Below are 16,156 nucleotides of genomic sequence, written 5' to 3'. Positions count from 1 at the left end.
CCAGCCATGGCTCAAAGATGCCAAGGTTCCCTGACGAGCAACCTGGGTGAGAGAGGAGGCAGGAAGGCAGGTAGCCAGTAGGACAGGGGGACTGCATTCATTGGCAGGGTGTCACCCCAAATCCAGGCCCGGTTCAGTGTGAAACGGGGCCCCTGTGTCAGCAGATACCCAGGCTCTAGAGAGTCCAGGGCTCAGTTGCAGAATGCTGCTTCCTCAGGCCCTGGCCTGGCAGAGGCTAGAGAGGGTCCTGCCCCCAAGGGGGCCAGAGGACCTGGTCTCCAACCAAGGCCATGGCTGAGAGCGGCCCACCGAGAAGGGAGAAGACAGTCCTGTCAGGGACACCACAGAGCAGACAACCAGCTCTGCAAGACCCTCAACAGGTTCCAGCCATGCCTAACCCCAACATGGCAGGCCGACCCCTAACCCCAAATTGTGCCTCACGTGACCCTGTGCCTGCCCCGCCTCACCTCTGAACCCATCTCTGGACCTGACGTCTCACTACCCCAAACCCTACCCCCAGATCTGAACCATACCTCAACTCTACCCTAAATCCAAATCTGGGTGCTTCCCTATGGCCAAAGCCTCCCCCATCCCAAACCGCCGACGTGACCCGCACCCACCTTCAGACCAGACTTCTGCCCACTTTGGGTATCAGCCCTGCCCGGGCCCTAAATCTACAACATTCCTCCAAACCCTGCTTTCCCAGGCCCTCCCTCATCCAACCCCAGTCCACATCCCAGTAGCACCCCACACCTGCTTCTGCCCTCCCCCTAACCCTCCCCTAAGCCCCCCGCAGACCCACTTCTACCCCAGCTGTCCGTGCTGCCTGTCCCCCATCTGACGACCAGGGACCTCTGCGAGATCAGGCCTGCCTGCGAGAGCAGGGGCTCAGATCCCCCCCGGCCAGACGGGGAATTGAGGTGGAAGGGCAGGGGCTGGAGTCAGGACACCACCCCCCCCAGGGTCGAGCAGCAGGCGCTCTGCCAGCCCCCCTGGTCTAGAGGCCCAGCAGCCTTCGTTTGAGGCCCTCCCGGTGCCGTCTGGGGAAGGGGGAGCAGGGCTGGCTGGTGTCAGCACCCCTCCCTCCCCCCAGGCCCAGGCTACATTCCCAGCAAGCCAGCACCCGCCACTCAGGGTAAACAAGGGAGCTCAGCAGCCTCCTCCGCCTGTCCTCCCAGCCTCCACGGTGGCCGCTCCAGCCAGCCGAGACCTCTCCCTCCACCCCGGCCTGAGGCCTTCGTGCTCCACTTGCTGCTACGAGACTCCCCATGACCCCTCTCAGCCAGGCCCAAGCACCCCAAACTCATCAGGCCCGCCTCCTCTCACTCCCTCAGCCCTGCACCCATGGCAGCAGGATGATCCGAGTGGGGTCATCCCTTAGCCTGCCACCTGCCCACCGGAAAGCCCGGCCCGTGGAGTGGGAGAGTCGGGAGCTGCAGCTCCAAGACCGCACCGCCGTGTAAGGGAAAGGGTGACCCAGAGACGCCACAACCAATCCCATATCACCCAGCAGAGTTGGGGCCTAGACTCCCTCGCCCCACCTCCGGCCTCAGCCAGTCCAGGGCCCACCCCAGAAGCCTGGATAAGCAAATGGGGCATCTGGGAGCTGGGGAGAGGCTGAGGACTCAGGGAAGGGTAACACAGGGCCAGGCCCAGACTGGGGGCCAGGAAGTCCTTCCAGGCATCTAACCTGATTCCTTGCAGTCCTCGGGGAGAAGGAGTTTTCCTCCTCTCCATCCATCCAGGCGCCTCTGGCCTGGTGACCCCTCTGCCCCCACCCCCACCCCAGCTGGTGTCCCTGGCTCTGGCCCTGCCCCTCCCCTCCAGCCTCCGTGCTGAGCAGAGGAATTTAGCCCTCCCTGCCCCAGGGGTCCAGGCTGCCCAGAGTCTTCCCGAAGCTCAGTGCTATCGGGGTGCCACGGCCCCCCACCCCAAATACTTCTCATGGCCTGCCACCTATGGAATTCAAGGCAGGACTCATCACTAGCAGCCAAGGACCCCCACGACATGCCAACCCCCTCCCCAGCAACCTGACTCCCGCTGCTCTCCAGCCACCCCTGCCCCCGGCCACACAGGGCCCCTGAGGCTCTCCAGAGGGGCCCAGCCTGGAGCCCACCCCTCCACTTCCAGACAGGAAGGACCCCCTCTCTGTCCTTGGAGCCCACCTCAGCTGCAGCCCCCACCTCCAAGAGGAGCTCCCTTCTCCAAAGCCTAGACCCCTGGGCTCTGCCTCTGATGGCATTTCCATGTCCCCTGTCCTGCAGCTTTGTGGTGGCTCTTTGCTGCCCCCTGACCTCCAGCTTCCTGTCTGGACACAACTCTTGCTCCCTGGTGCATCATCGAGGCAAGAGGTGGGGCTGTGATTTCACGGTGGTCTTGTCTGACACCCCTACCCCTCCCCAGTGGGCGAGGTACATAATGCCAGTTCTCATGACAGTCTCATGACATCTGTGTTATTGTCCCCAGTTCACGTCCAAGGACACTGAGGCCGCAACAGGGTAAGTTCTTGACCACGTGGCAGAGTGGGAATTAGACCTCAAAACGCACCCTCCATTGGGCACCTGGGTGGCTCAGTCGGTTAAACGTCTGCCTTCGGCTCAAGTCATGATCACAGGGTCCTGGGATCGAGCCCCACGTCGGGCTCCTGGCTCAGCGGGGAGCCTGCTTCTCCCTCTCCCTCTGCCTCTCTCCCTGCTCATGTTCTCTCTCTCTGTATCTCTGTGTCTCAAATGAATAAATAAAATCTTTAAAAAAAAATACATTTAAAAACGCACCCTCCAAAGAACTGAGGTCCTGCCCCAAACGGATGTGGAGGTGGCGTCCCCTGGGGAAGGGCCAGAAGGGGTGGCAGAGGTCAAGGCCAGACTTTCGCCTAAGTCCTTATAACCCTACTATGGGGTCCCCAGGCCCCCTGGGACAGCCAGGACCCCAAGGCACCTCCACCACAACCCATAAGGCAACTGATGCCCTGTTCCGAGCTCCCCCAACACACACACACACACACACACACATTCCAAGCTGTATGCACAAACCCAGCACTCACAGTCCCACACCCCCTCACCCCTGCCCCCACTCCTGGCAGACCTGCCAGACCAGCTGGGCCAGCTCAGACGGAGAGAGGCTCCAGAGGCTCCCCGCACCCACTTGACGCTGGGATGCAGGGATTCCGTGGGGCGGGAGCGCCCCCAGCTGACCAGTGTGGGACACGCAGCAGACTGGGACCCAATCCAGGCCCCAGGCCAGAAGGGGAGTCCTGTGTGCTCCAGGACCCCTGTCCAACCACCATTTCTTGACCTTCTAGAGCACCCAGGGCCAAATCAGAGGAGACGAGCCAGGAGCAGAGGAAAGGAAAGAGTCGGCCTGGGAACCACATGAGCACAAGCATTCAGGAGAGGAACAGCAGGGCCAGAGGCAGATGGGGCGTCTGGAGCATGGTTTTCAGCCTTGGACTTGGTGATGGATTAGGCCAGGCTGGAGAAGGAAGAGTCAAATATGACTCCCAGGTTTCTGGGACTGGGTGGAGAGTGAGACCAAGACTGGAGCCACAGGGGAGAACAGGTCTGGGAGGGCAGCTGAAGGGCTTGTCTTGAACACGTCGGCCTTGAGGGACCAGAGCCACATCCGGCAGAGACCAGCAGGAGGTGGACCAAAGCTCTGGAGAGTCCGTGGACGTGGCAGGGAAGGAGGGATTCCGTTACAGCACTGTTCCCCACTCTGGCTTCTGACCCCAGCCTTGGGCAAGTCTGTTCTCAGAATGGGCTTGGTGTGGAGAAGCAGCTTCTAAGGACCCCTCCTGCCCTGTACTTGTCATTCCCCAGGTCTCAGTCCCCTGCAGAGCCCTCCTGAGGACACAGATAATGTTGACTCCCATTTACTGAACACATGCCAAGTTTATTGAACACATAAAAAGCACTGTGCTAAGGTGGCCTCCCCAGCCTGTGTGGAAAAGTGACAACTTTCACGTCAGCGCCCAAATCAGAGGGGCTCCTGGGCCCCACCTGTGTGTTGCAGGGGCCTCCCACTGTCCCCTGAAAGTCCCCCCAGTTACTTCCAGTCCCAGCTAGGGTCAAGGGTTCACCCACACCCCACCCCACACTCAAGCTCGTCTATTCCTAGGTATTGACAGGGACGGTAAAGGCCTGGAGCTGCCTCTCCCCTTCTTTCCCCCTCTTCCTACCCCCTCTCCACCAATAATGAGGGAACCAGCCCCTCCTATTCCCCTCTGCCCTTCCCAGCCCCTCCTGCCTCTCACCACCTCAAGAGGGTGCCCACCCCAGCAATAGTTAATCAACATTTCACTTAGAAATACCACCCCCAGGGGCGCCTGGGTGGCTCAGGCGGTTGAGCATCGGACTCTTGATTTGGGCTCGGGTCGTGATCTCAGGGTCGTGATTTCAGGATGGTGAGATCAAGCCCCACATTGGGCTCCGCGCTCAGCGGGGAGTCTACTTGAGATTCTTTCTCTCTCCCTCTTCCTCTGCCCCCACCCCCGCTCACGTGCTCGCTCACTCTTTCTCAAATCAGTAAATGAGAAAAGAAAAAAGAAAAGAAAAGAAAAGAAAAAAGAAAAGAAAAGAAAAGAAAAGAAAAGAAAAGACAACCGCTGGACAGGGCTGCCCAGTCCAGCCTTGAACCAGGATCCCTTCTGCAGCATCCTCTGGAGCTGGTGCCCTCCTTTTGCTCACCTCCAGTGCCCAGGAGCTCACTCTCTTACCGAGAAGCCCACACCGTGTGTGGACAGCTCAGACTGGACCCACCTCCCTGTAAGTCCCCACCTGGTCTTCTCCTCTGGAGCCACATGGAACACAGAGGCTTGCTCCTCCGTGTGATGGGGGCAGCTGGGGAGAGAAACACCTGCGATTTGCCAGGCACTTGGGGTGCAGAGGCGAGCAGCAAGCTGTGGCCCCTGCCCTCAGAGGATGTGACAGGTGCCCCTGCACTATACACTGAAAAGGAAGAGAACAGAGCAAATTTTATTGAGCACGTGCCTAGTACCAGACACTGTTCCAAGCACTTTATGTGAAGTAATTTAATTATCCTAAAAGCCCTCTTATTATCTTCACGTATGCAATTGGCCCCAAGTCCTGCAGACATGATGCTGAGCCAGGATTTGAGTCAAAGGCGCAGGCAGCTGGAATTAGCAACTAACTCTGCCTGTTTTATAAGTGTTGGCCAGAGTTCCACTTCGCAATTTAAAGGGTTCTTCTCTTCATCATTTCCGAAAGACAAAATTTGCCTCTACTCCCCGGAGTGCCCTGTGCCGGGGGAAGGGGCACGGTCCGGGTGGCGCCACCTAGGGGCAGAAATGTGCGTTGCGGAGGTGTAAGTGCATTAGAGCGGGCTCAGCGCACGGACCCATGGGGACAGTCACAGACAAAGATCCTATTAGAATGCCAAGCGCCAACCCCCTCCCCCACCACGTGTGTGCCGTTCGGAGCTGTGATTACTGCACACCGGATCTGCTTCATACAGCTCCCAGTCGGGAGACCGCTCACTCTAGAATTGTGTCACTAAAATGTCGTGGTTTCTTCAGGGGTCCCAAGTTCTTTTCAGTATGAACACAGGTGACTTGAAGAGTTCTGAAAGCTGATTATCTGGCAGAGGGCTTCATACAGTCCCTGAGCACTGTTCAACTGTCCCTGTTTCTGGAGTCAGGCCAAGTGGAGACAGTACCCTTACTGGGGGCTCTAAGGGAAGGGGCATCCCTCGCAACATTGGCAACGTTCTCTTCCTCAGGCTGGGTGGTGGGTATATGGATGTGCGTTTTATTATCTGCTAAGCTTTTTATATATTTTTGTAAATATGAAATGTTTTACTTAAAATGTGTTAAGTCTTTAAGACAAACTTCCCAACGTTTGAGGCCAACTCTGTATCACCCAGTTGTTGGTGATGAACCACAAACAGCCCTGGGGGAGAGGCCCACCCTCTCAGGGAAATGTCAGCATGGGAGCGCGCACCAGCCACCCAGAGAAGGAAAGCAAGCCCCGAGGTCAGGATACCGCGTGCAGCTCTGTCCTGAGAACGCTGCCCCTTGAGCCCCAGAAGTTTAATGGGCATGAAATACAATGGGCATTTTACTCATTTGAAAAATAGTAAACACTCGCCATGTGCTCAGCATGTGAGGGCCTGGGAATCCAAAAGTGAGCTGGGCGTGGCTCCTTCCAACAGAGAGGCAGCTCTGTATTGGAACTGAGTCCTGACCAGAAACCACAATGGGACAAGATAGAGGGTGGGAAGTGTCCTAAGAGGGACACCAGGGACAAAATGAGCACTTCCACCTGGAATTAGCTCCTTGGAGGAAGAGGCATGGAGCTGAGCCTTTCAGAGGATTTGCTGGAGGGAAGAGACTTGTTCCAGAAGGAGAGGACGGAGCCAGGAAATGCCAGAGAGTGAGGATCCAGGGGTAGGTTTGGGGAACAGCAAGCAGAAAATAGACTTTGGAAAAGGAATCCTGGATTCTCAGGCTGGAGAAGGAGCTTAGGCCCCCTGGTGGCAGGCCTGGAAGGAGTTTAGACTTGACTCCACGGAAGTGGGGAGCCATGGGAGGTGTCTGAGCAGGAGAGTGCCCATCAGCATCACAGTGGTGTACTGGCGCTCAGAGCAGGGAGCAACTTGAGGCAGGGAGACCACTAAAGCCAGCAGTGTGGGCCTGTGCTAGGAGGGGAGAGCAGGGGAGGAAAGGAGTCCCACCTTGGGTCTGGCTCTGTCAGTGAGTCTGTCAGGGTGAAAAGTCAGTTGGCAGACTCTCTCCACCACCACCGCGAAGAGGTAGAAGTTAACCAGCCCAAAGTCAAGCACACCCATCCCTTTCTCACCTTCTCCATTCACCCACACTTCTCAGTCCCCCTCTCTCAACACCTTCTTGCACCCTCAGCCACGTGCCACTTCCGGTGCTCGGAGCACCCTGACATTTCAGCATACACGGAGCACCTGGTGTGGGCACAGCACCCACTGCGCCTGAGGGGGTCCCAAGAGAAGCTCAAGCCCCACCTTAGGAGCTTACATCTGGACAAGCCAGAGGCAGTGCTGGGGGACAGCTGGAGTCTGTAAGGTGGAGTTTTTATAGTGCCCTCTCCTCCCACCAAAAAAAAAAAAAAATCCCCCCACCTCTCTGTCCACTAAGGACTGGTCTCACCATAGGAGATGCATTGCTTAGATCCAAAACTTGAGTCCTTGTAGTGGATTGAATGATGGCCCCCAAAAGAGAAGCCCACATCCCAGAATCCGTGAATGTGATCTTATTTGGCAAAGGTATCTTTGCAGATATAATTAAGTTAACGATCTCGAAGTGAGATCATCCAGGATTATCCAGGTGGGACCTGAATCCAATGACAAGAGTCCTTATAAGATACCGGAGAGGAGACACAGACACGTGAAGGAGAAGGCAGTGTGAAGACTGAAGCAGAGCCTGGGGTGATGCAGCCACAGGCTGGCCGTTATCATTCCTATCCGGATGCACAGAGAGGGTAAGCGGCTCGCCCAGGGCCACACAGCTTCTGAGTGGTGGAGCTGGGGTCGGTGCTCAGGTTCCTGCCCGCCCCCGGAACCATTGCAGGAGCCCCTTCCACCAGCTAAACGCTTTCCTGCTTTGCTTCCCTTGCAACATTGCTCTGCTCCCTTCTTTCTGAGGACAGCCTTGTAACCTCCCTTTCTGCGCCAGTTGCCGGGAAACTCAAGTCAGCACTGACGCCCAAGGACAGCGATGGTTCTACCCCTTGAGGCCCCTGGTTTTGTTTTCTTCCCAAGGAAGGGGCCCTAGTTTGCTATGTTATCATTAACGACAGCCTGCTTCTTTCTAGAGACGACTTGGGCGGCAACACGTGCCAAAGACGTAACAGTAAGACCAACACCTAGAACTGGGATGCGGGGCCCACGGAAAACAGAGATGACAAAGGCTGCCTGGGGGCGCAGCAGATGCCCTGATGAAGCCTCGAGGCAGCCAGGGTGGAAGAGGAAGTCTGATCTGTTCCTATCTGCAGGAAGCGACTCTTTTCTCCTTGGCGACAGTCTTCCCCTTGTAAGAAATTCTGATGAGGATTGCTCACGTGGGCCTTAACAGAGGGAGCGCTGCGTGATGCAACGGGCTGCCTGTGTCCCCGCAAAACCATTTCCACTGCAAAAGGAAAGTGTTATTTCATGGGACCCGCTGACCAACATGAAGGGCATTGCACCCAGTGACAGTCGGGGACGGGGAGCCCTCCGGGAGAGAGACCACCCTGGTCCAAGGACAGACGCTCCCGGGCCAGGAGAACCAGAACTCGGAGCCCCGGGCCGGCTGGACAGCACAGCCCTCACGCCCCACGCACCCCCACGGCTGTGGCTTGTGAGGAACTGGTTGTTCCGTGAGGGCAGGCTCCCGTCCTTGCCGTGACAGCCTTCTGGCTCAGCGCCCTCAACAGCCCAGCTGGCTGGCAAGGGGGGCAGCTCACGGGTCGAGGCCAGCCTCCGCGCCCCCTCGCCTAGTATGGCAGCCCCTTCCCTGGCCCCTCACCTCTGCTGGCCCTTCTGCAGAAGTCGTGAACGTTCTAGTGTGTAGTTTGGAGTCGGGCACCCCCGGGCAGCTGGGCATAGCCCTGTGAGGGGAGGTCGTGAGGCCAACCTGCGCGCGGGGGGGGGGCACGCTGTCTCCCCGCCTCGTCCCCTCCCCGTGGCTGGACCCCAGAGGTGGTGGCCACAGTCTGCTTAGATCAAGCCTGCCTGTCAGCCTGTGAAGCAACGAGACACAGAAGCCGCTGCCCCAGTCCTGGAAGGCTCCGGCCAGGACTGGGAGGGGAGAGAAAGCCCGAGCTTCCCTCTTGTTGAAGCCACTGTTACTTTGAGTCTCTGATGCCCTCCACCTAGTATCCCAGGGAACCCAGGAACTACGATGAAAAGCCACTGCCTTCCGTCCCTGGGCGCCCTGGGGGTCAACCACATGGTCTCCTGCTACGCTAGTCCACCCTCAGCCATTCCAGGTAGAAGGCCCGCCGGTCCCCCCGCTCAGTGGCCTGTTGTGGGAGTGAGGTCTCCCCAGGGTCGCAAAGCCCAGGAGCGCTCTGTGAGATCTGCCGACTGGCCCACTGGGAAGGTCATGGCGAGAGCAGAACCCAGGCGTCCCCTCCACCCCGTGCCTCGCTCTGATGGCAGCTGGGCCCTCAGCCCTGGCACAGGGCTAGTGTCTTTCCCCATTTCCATGAGCAAGCCGGCTCCTTCCAGTGTTTTGTGACTTTTGGAGAATCCTACTGAAATGTAGTGGGTGGTAGGCAGCACCCTGTTGCGGGTTTCGGTGGTCCGCCAGCCCCCCGCCCCCAGCTTGTCTTCCCCTCCCCCGGCAGCCTCCTCCCGGTCCCAGGTTTTCCCCCTGTTTGATGCGGGAGTAGCTTCCCTCTGCCCGTGGGGGTCTGAGCTTAGCCTCCACGCAGGCTTACCGAGGCCTCTCCCACAGACACCGCTCTTCACTATGAGAACAACCATGCTGCATCCTGAGCAGGTGAACGGTTCTCCCTTCTGCCGGGGAGAGCAGAGACGTGGGAGCAGGCATTTGAGGCTGGCTCCACCAATGACTATTGCCTCCGAGCTCTCGGAGTTTTGGCCACGTCTCCGAGCCTCAGTTTCCCCGTCCGTAAAACAGGAATAGAAAGACTCTTGCAGGCTTGCTGTGAAAAGCCCCGGGCACAGGGACGGCCCCGCGGGGGGGGGGGGGGGGCCGTGGGAGGGCTCGACTAGAGCAGCTGTGGCTAAGACGGGAGGAGCGGCACCTGGGCCAATTTGCTTCCCCAAGCGTCCATCCTGACTAGGTGCCTGGGAAGAGCAAGGGAAGGAAAGAAGGGGGACATCTCAGGTCCTGAAGGTGAACTTGGCCAATGTCGCCGTTGCGCCAGTCTGGTCCTCCCACGAGCTTCTGCTTCACCTCCACCTACACTTTCCCTGCTTCCCATCCCCACTGGCCTCTGAAACAGGACTCCCGTCCAGCCCTGTACGTTTGAGGGGTCCTTCCACCTCCTATCCCCCAATCTGGTAGGGCTCTCCCTCTCTTTTAGAGCCAAGGGCCCCAAAGATCTGTTTTAAGAGCAGATTCAACATTCTATTTTCATCCATTCAAACGGGCCTCATCTCCACGCCCACTGCCCCGGCAGTGCAGGGAACAAACCATTCTAGGTAAAAAAAAGGGGTGGGATTCAAGTCAAGGGAATTAGGCGCCTGTAAAATCATGCGTGGGGGCAGCAGGTGGTAGCTGGACAGGCAGGAGTCTGGAGGCTTCCCAGGGATTGCTGGGTTCAAGGACACACCGACATACCACCATGTTGCCACCCACAGATCCAGAATCACGGCGGCTGACGCTGCCACCGCCACATCTACCATCGGATGCCCAAGGCGACCGTGACCAGACACTGGGACACGGAGACCAGACCCCATAGCGGCCGTGGCACAACCTTGCTGCTCAGCAGAAGACAGCCCCCACCGCACCTCCAACTTACCAACCCTGCCCAAGTGCATCTATTTGGTGGCACCTCGTGCCCTCTAGCGGCAAGGGAGCCTGAAGTGTGGGGTCTGGGTGTGACTTCCTGGCCTCTGCAGTAGGGAAGGGCACATGGAGGGAATGGATGCTGAGCCCAGATGAGAAGGCGGTGTGGGTGGCAGAACTCTCTGTTCTCTGGGCGGGGGACCATCACAAAGTCGGGTCTCATCTCCCCGGTACATGTCTTCTGGTTTATTTGTCCTGCCATTGCTTTGCCACCCCTAGAACCACCAATCACCCACGGACCTCTTGGCCCCAACAGACTGACATCCTCTCTGCTGGAAAGTGGAAGGCTCCTCGGCCACCACGTCCCTTGAATCTCCCCCAACGGCACATTTACTCCATATGCAAATTTCTTTACTGAAGTACTTGCATAAAAGGGAATTACCTCTTCTGAGAGAAACCCTTAAAGCCCCAAGTGACTTGGATTTTCCCTTCTGTTTCACTAAGGAATGTACTTAAAAACAAGGGCTTTTCCAAGGAAGGGATTCCCCACACACAGTTCCCCGCTCCGGGCTGCTCCCCTGCCTCGGGCTCCCCCCTCTCCTTCCCTCTAGGTCAGGCGTCCACCCCTTTCCTCAGGATCAGCCCCTCCCCTGCCTTCAGGACAGGCCTCAGGTCCGGCTCCTGCCACCCTAAATAGGTCCCAAGGCTGGGGAGCAGCTTGGAGGAGGTGGGGTGCAGTCCTCAGGGGACAAGGACGGGAACCCTCCCATGAGTTTCCTTCTCGGGGTTCCCACTTAGGGAACTAGAGACACCCCCAGTTCCTTCTTGGGGGCTCCAGGCTAGATGAGCATCGGAGCAAGACCAAGGGACAAGAAGGTCAGATGAATGTGATTGCAGGAAGAGCATTTCCACATTTGCAAGGCGCCTGTCCTGCTCCAGAGGTCATTGGGTTCCCATTATTCTGTCCAGGATCCTTCAGTGTTTCCTGGTGCCCCCAGGGCTGACTGGCGTCAGGAGAGGGCTCTGGCCTGGGTGACTTTTTTAACCCAGAGCTTCCCTCTGAAGAAATGAAGGGTCTTTCCACCCCCCTCACACACTTTCTGGGTGCCTTGGGAGCTTATACAAGGGAGCTGAAGCTGAGACAGCAACCCTCCCCTCCCTCACTCCCACCCACCGCATAGGTAAGGGGGAGGGGAGGGGTGGAGTTTGGTAAGGAGAGTGTTCTTGGCGGGAGTACGGCCTCTGAGAAGGCCTTGAGGCTGGCAAGGGCTGGTGGCTCTGAGGAAGAGATAGTGGCCAGTGTGGCTGGGGCTGGGGGCGGCGGGGGGGGGGGGGGACAGGGAGCCTCTAAAACCAGCTCCCAAGACACGACCTCCCCAGACTTCTCCATTAAGTAGCTGTGGACTGAGGCTGTCCCTCCCTGAGGCTGGGGGAGGGTAAGAATGGGGTGCCTATCCGATTTTCACCCACTCCTGCATGGGAAGCTGCGGCCGCCCTCTGGCTAACACGCAAGGGGAGAGTCTGGTGGGCTGCAATGGCCCTCAGATGCTTCCCCAGCAGCCATTCCCCTTTTCTTGGCAATGTCCCTAATTTTATTTCAGCTGGACACACTTCCCCAAGCAACCCATTGTGCTTTGTGGGGAATTGACATCCCCACGGGTTCCAGGGTGGGCACACAAGACCATGCCCACTCCCCACCAGTTATGGGGTCAGGATGGGAATATGAGCCATGTGGGCCAAGAAGAGTTTTGTTGTGGGCTGCCTGGAAAGTCGCTTCCTCACTCTCCCAGGAGAGCCTCTCTACCTGGAGAGCCGCCCTCCCTCTCTACCTGGACCTGGACCGGGGAGCTGCTGTACCCCTTTTGGCCACATGGGGGCACCAATCTCAGGCAGCTGCCGCACCGCGGGTTCCTGTAGAGAGACTTGACTATCCAGCCAGGCCTTGCCCATCTGAGCCACAGAAGACGCAGGTCTTGATTGGCTGAGCCTGAGTCAAACGAGCCCTGAAGTCCATCTTACTCTGCACCAGCCAGCTGGCTGAGCTCCTAAACTTTTTCTACTGCTTAACTCAGTATGAATGAGGTGGGTCCTTGCAAATGAAAGCCTCCTTTTAACTCCAGGATGCTTCTCAATATTGTGTTCCCCAGTGTCTCCTACCCACCCACTCCCCTACCCCATCTGACCCCCACCCCCTAATCTACCCCCTTCCCCTAGAACCTACTGGGCTAGACCTGGGGAGTGCAGACAGGAAGGAAAAATAGCTGGACCTCACAGAGAGAGAGAGGTAGACAAATTATCAACCGAGAACTGAGTGCTATAGTAAAGCTCGGCCCAGCAGGGGTATTGTGTGTGATGCAATCTTGCACGTGAGGGGCAGGGCCTGGCGGGGGGCGGGGGGGGTGGGCACTACCAAACTCCAAGCAAGAGTAGTGTTTGAAGTGAGCCTGGGGTTATGCAGGTAAACAAGAGGCTCCAGGCTGCAAGAAGCAAGGGTGCCCAGGCATGAAGGCAGGAGAAAGTCAACATAGGCAGGGAGCTGCGGCCGGGGGGGGGGGGGGGGGGCGGGGGGGGGGTTGGGGTGGCTGGAACGGAGGACGTATGTGGGAACAAGATGGGAGGTGTAGCTGGGTGGATGCACCCAGGCGAGGGGGAGGTGTAAACTAGGTGAAGGAGACAGAGGGAAATGGACAACCAGGGAGGTTTGAGGCAGTAATTGATCACAGAGCAACACTGTCCCATAAAATTTTCTGCATTGATGGAAATGTTTTATATCTGCCCTGTCCAACACGGAAGCCATTAGCCACATGTGGCTATCGAGTACTTGAAATACTTGAAATACGGCTACTAAGACTGAGGAACAGAATTTTTACATTTAATTTAATTTAATTTTGTTAAATATTTTATTCATTTCTTTATTTTAAATAGAGAGAGAGCACAAGCAGGGTGGGGGGAGAGAAGTGGAGGGGGAGGGAGGGGCAAGGGCAAAGACTCTCAAGCAGATTTCAAGTTGAGCATGGAGCCCGAGGCCAGGCTCAACCTCGTGACCCTGAGATCATGACCTGAGCCTCAGCCAAAAGCAGGAGTCGGACGCTTAACTGACTGAGCCACCCAGGCATCCCCATTTTATTTAATTTTAATTAATTTATACATAAATAGCCACAGATCACTAGTGACTACAATATTGGACAGCACTGCTCTAGAGGAAGGACTGGAAGGGAGAGGATTTGGAGGGAGGGCCACCTGTGGAAATGATCCAGGTAAGAGAGGATAAGGGTGGGAAGACTGCGGCAAGGAAATGGGGAGGACAGTGTGCATGCTAGAGATTAATAACTAGAACCAGGAAGAAAGTCACCAGATGAATTAAGTGTGGGGAGCGGGGAGGGAGAGCCTCGGGGGCTCCCGGGGTGACCTGGGTGGCTGGATGCTTGCTGGGTCATCACTGAGAACAGGAACCTGGCCCGTGTGGAGATGATGAGTGGGGAAACTGACTTGCTTTGGGACATCCAGGCGGAGGCGTCTGGTGGGGAGTTCTGTACGTGGCTCCGGGGCTCAGGAGAGGGTCAAAGCTGGAGAACGATTTATCAATCACTAGTGCTCACAAACTGGCAGCCCATGGGCCAGGTTAGGTCAGACATGGAAGTTTGGATCGGCTCACGGGTTTTTCTAATGGAAACTACATTTTAACATCAGTAAAATTTATATGAAAATCTGAATTCCCTCCTGCAAGTCATCAGCTGCCTAGCGGCCCCTCCCTTAGAAGGGCACCCTACCTTTCCCGCCTAGCCCCGTGGACGCACTATATTTGATCACCCCTGAAAGAATATTTGGCAGCTGTGGTAGATTGTTTCAAAAGAGACTCATGACAACACTTCGCCCTCCAGCCTCCAGCCCCTTTACAATATGACTTGCCCACTTCTGTCATCAAGAAGCACCATCTATGTCCTCCCCAGAATCTGGGCTGACTTTGTGACTTGCTTTGACCAAATGCAGCAGAGGTGACACCAAGAAACTTCTTGGGACCCAGCACCACGTCAAGAAGCTCAGGCTAGATGACACAATGACAGCTCAAGAGGAGAGAAAAGTGCCCTGCATCTTCCAGCCCCCTCCCCCCAACTGGGGCACCAGTCATGGGAGTGAAAGCAGGGCAGCTGCCCACCACCCCTCTCGGAGCCCTGTAGAAAATTTAGAATCATGAACAGATGACAAACCAATGGTGGTGGTCGTTTCGGGCCACTACAGTTTGGGGTAGTGTGTCATGCGGCAGTAGAAAATTGAAACAGCAGTTACAGACCCGGGCTGGGCAAGATGAGGCAGGGAAAAGAGAGTGGGGACAAGGCAGGGTATGATCAGTGAGTACTCCAGGGAGGGCAAGGCCCAAGCTAACAGGATGTGCTAGGGCAGAGGGCCCTCTCTGAGTGAAACTGAACTCAACAAAGAAAATGTTTTGTGAGAAATTTTCAAGTTGAATTCTTCCCCCAAATTACTTACTTTTTAATAATAAAAGAGTTCCACAAAGAACCTGTTAATTTCCATTATTTCGGCACAGCAACAGAACCAACATGACAATCTCCAGCCATAACCACGGCAGCCAGAGTTACGACTCAGAAATTAAAGTTCAGAATGGATAATATGATAAAACGTAGCAAGGTAAGCTCAGATTAGTCCAGTAAAACATTCCCGATCTCTCAGCCAATGAAGCCAACTTCTCCACAGAGTATGTCAGGCCTTCGGGCTTCCCCAGAGCCCGCCCCGGGTCCCCACACCTCAGCCAACAGCCCAGGCCACTGACCCCAGTATCCGGGTCAGTCCACCTTCAGCAACATGGTGGCTGACCTGCTCTGGAGCTTGGTCAAACGAAGCAAACAAAACAGCTCTTCAAGGAATGGACTTTCTTTGAGACAACCACGCTGAAGGAAAACCAGCCAAGATCTATGGTGTTGCAGGAACCACAAAGTACAGTCAACTTTGGGTAAAATAGTTGTGGCAAAATTGAAGTTCTGGGATTGCATTTACTTCCTGTATAAAATTCTTGAACATATTTGGCCATTGCTCCCTGTAGAGGTTTGTTTCACATAAGGAGTAGTTCCGAAATGTGTTTTTTAAAACACTCTTTGGGGAAAAAGTGGATTTAAATTTAGTAATGTGGCATTACAGTCCTTGGAAGGAAAATTAATTTTATACTGTTGTTCTGACAAAGTAAGGGAAATGCACTATCTGAAGTAGTGTGATCTAATTTTTTCCAGAATTTTTCTTCTCTTCTAAAAGGAAGATTTTAAATGATGTTTCCCAAAGTATATTGTTGGAACGGTGGTGTCCCATGAGATACTCCTTAAAAAGAAAAGAAAAAAAAAAAAAAGAGGACAAAGGGGGAAAAAAGAATTATTTGGTCACATCTACTTGGAAATCCTCTGTGCCTCTCTCAGACCCACCATCACATTGGCATAGTAACGCCTCTTAAAAAGAAGCATAGTAAAGAAGCCTATTTAACTTTGCTTAACACAATAAGCCCCAAATTGATTAGACCACGGAACCCTTTTTTTCAAGTGCCACCCATTCAAGGCCCTTGAGGCTAGAGCGGGCATGGAACCCACTTTAAGAAACACCACCTTAGCCACTGCAGGAGGGGAAGCGGCACATCATCCCCCGCTTTCTGCCAAATGGTTTTGAAATATTCATCAATTAGTTCATTTCACCTACAATTCCTGTAACATT

This window comes from Halichoerus grypus, chromosome 6 (assembly GCF_964656455.1).
Source record: "Halichoerus grypus chromosome 6, mHalGry1.hap1.1, whole genome shotgun sequence".
NCBI lineage: Eukaryota > Metazoa > Chordata > Mammalia > Carnivora > Phocidae > Halichoerus > Halichoerus grypus.
Note: the sequence above shows the minus strand (reverse complement) of the source record.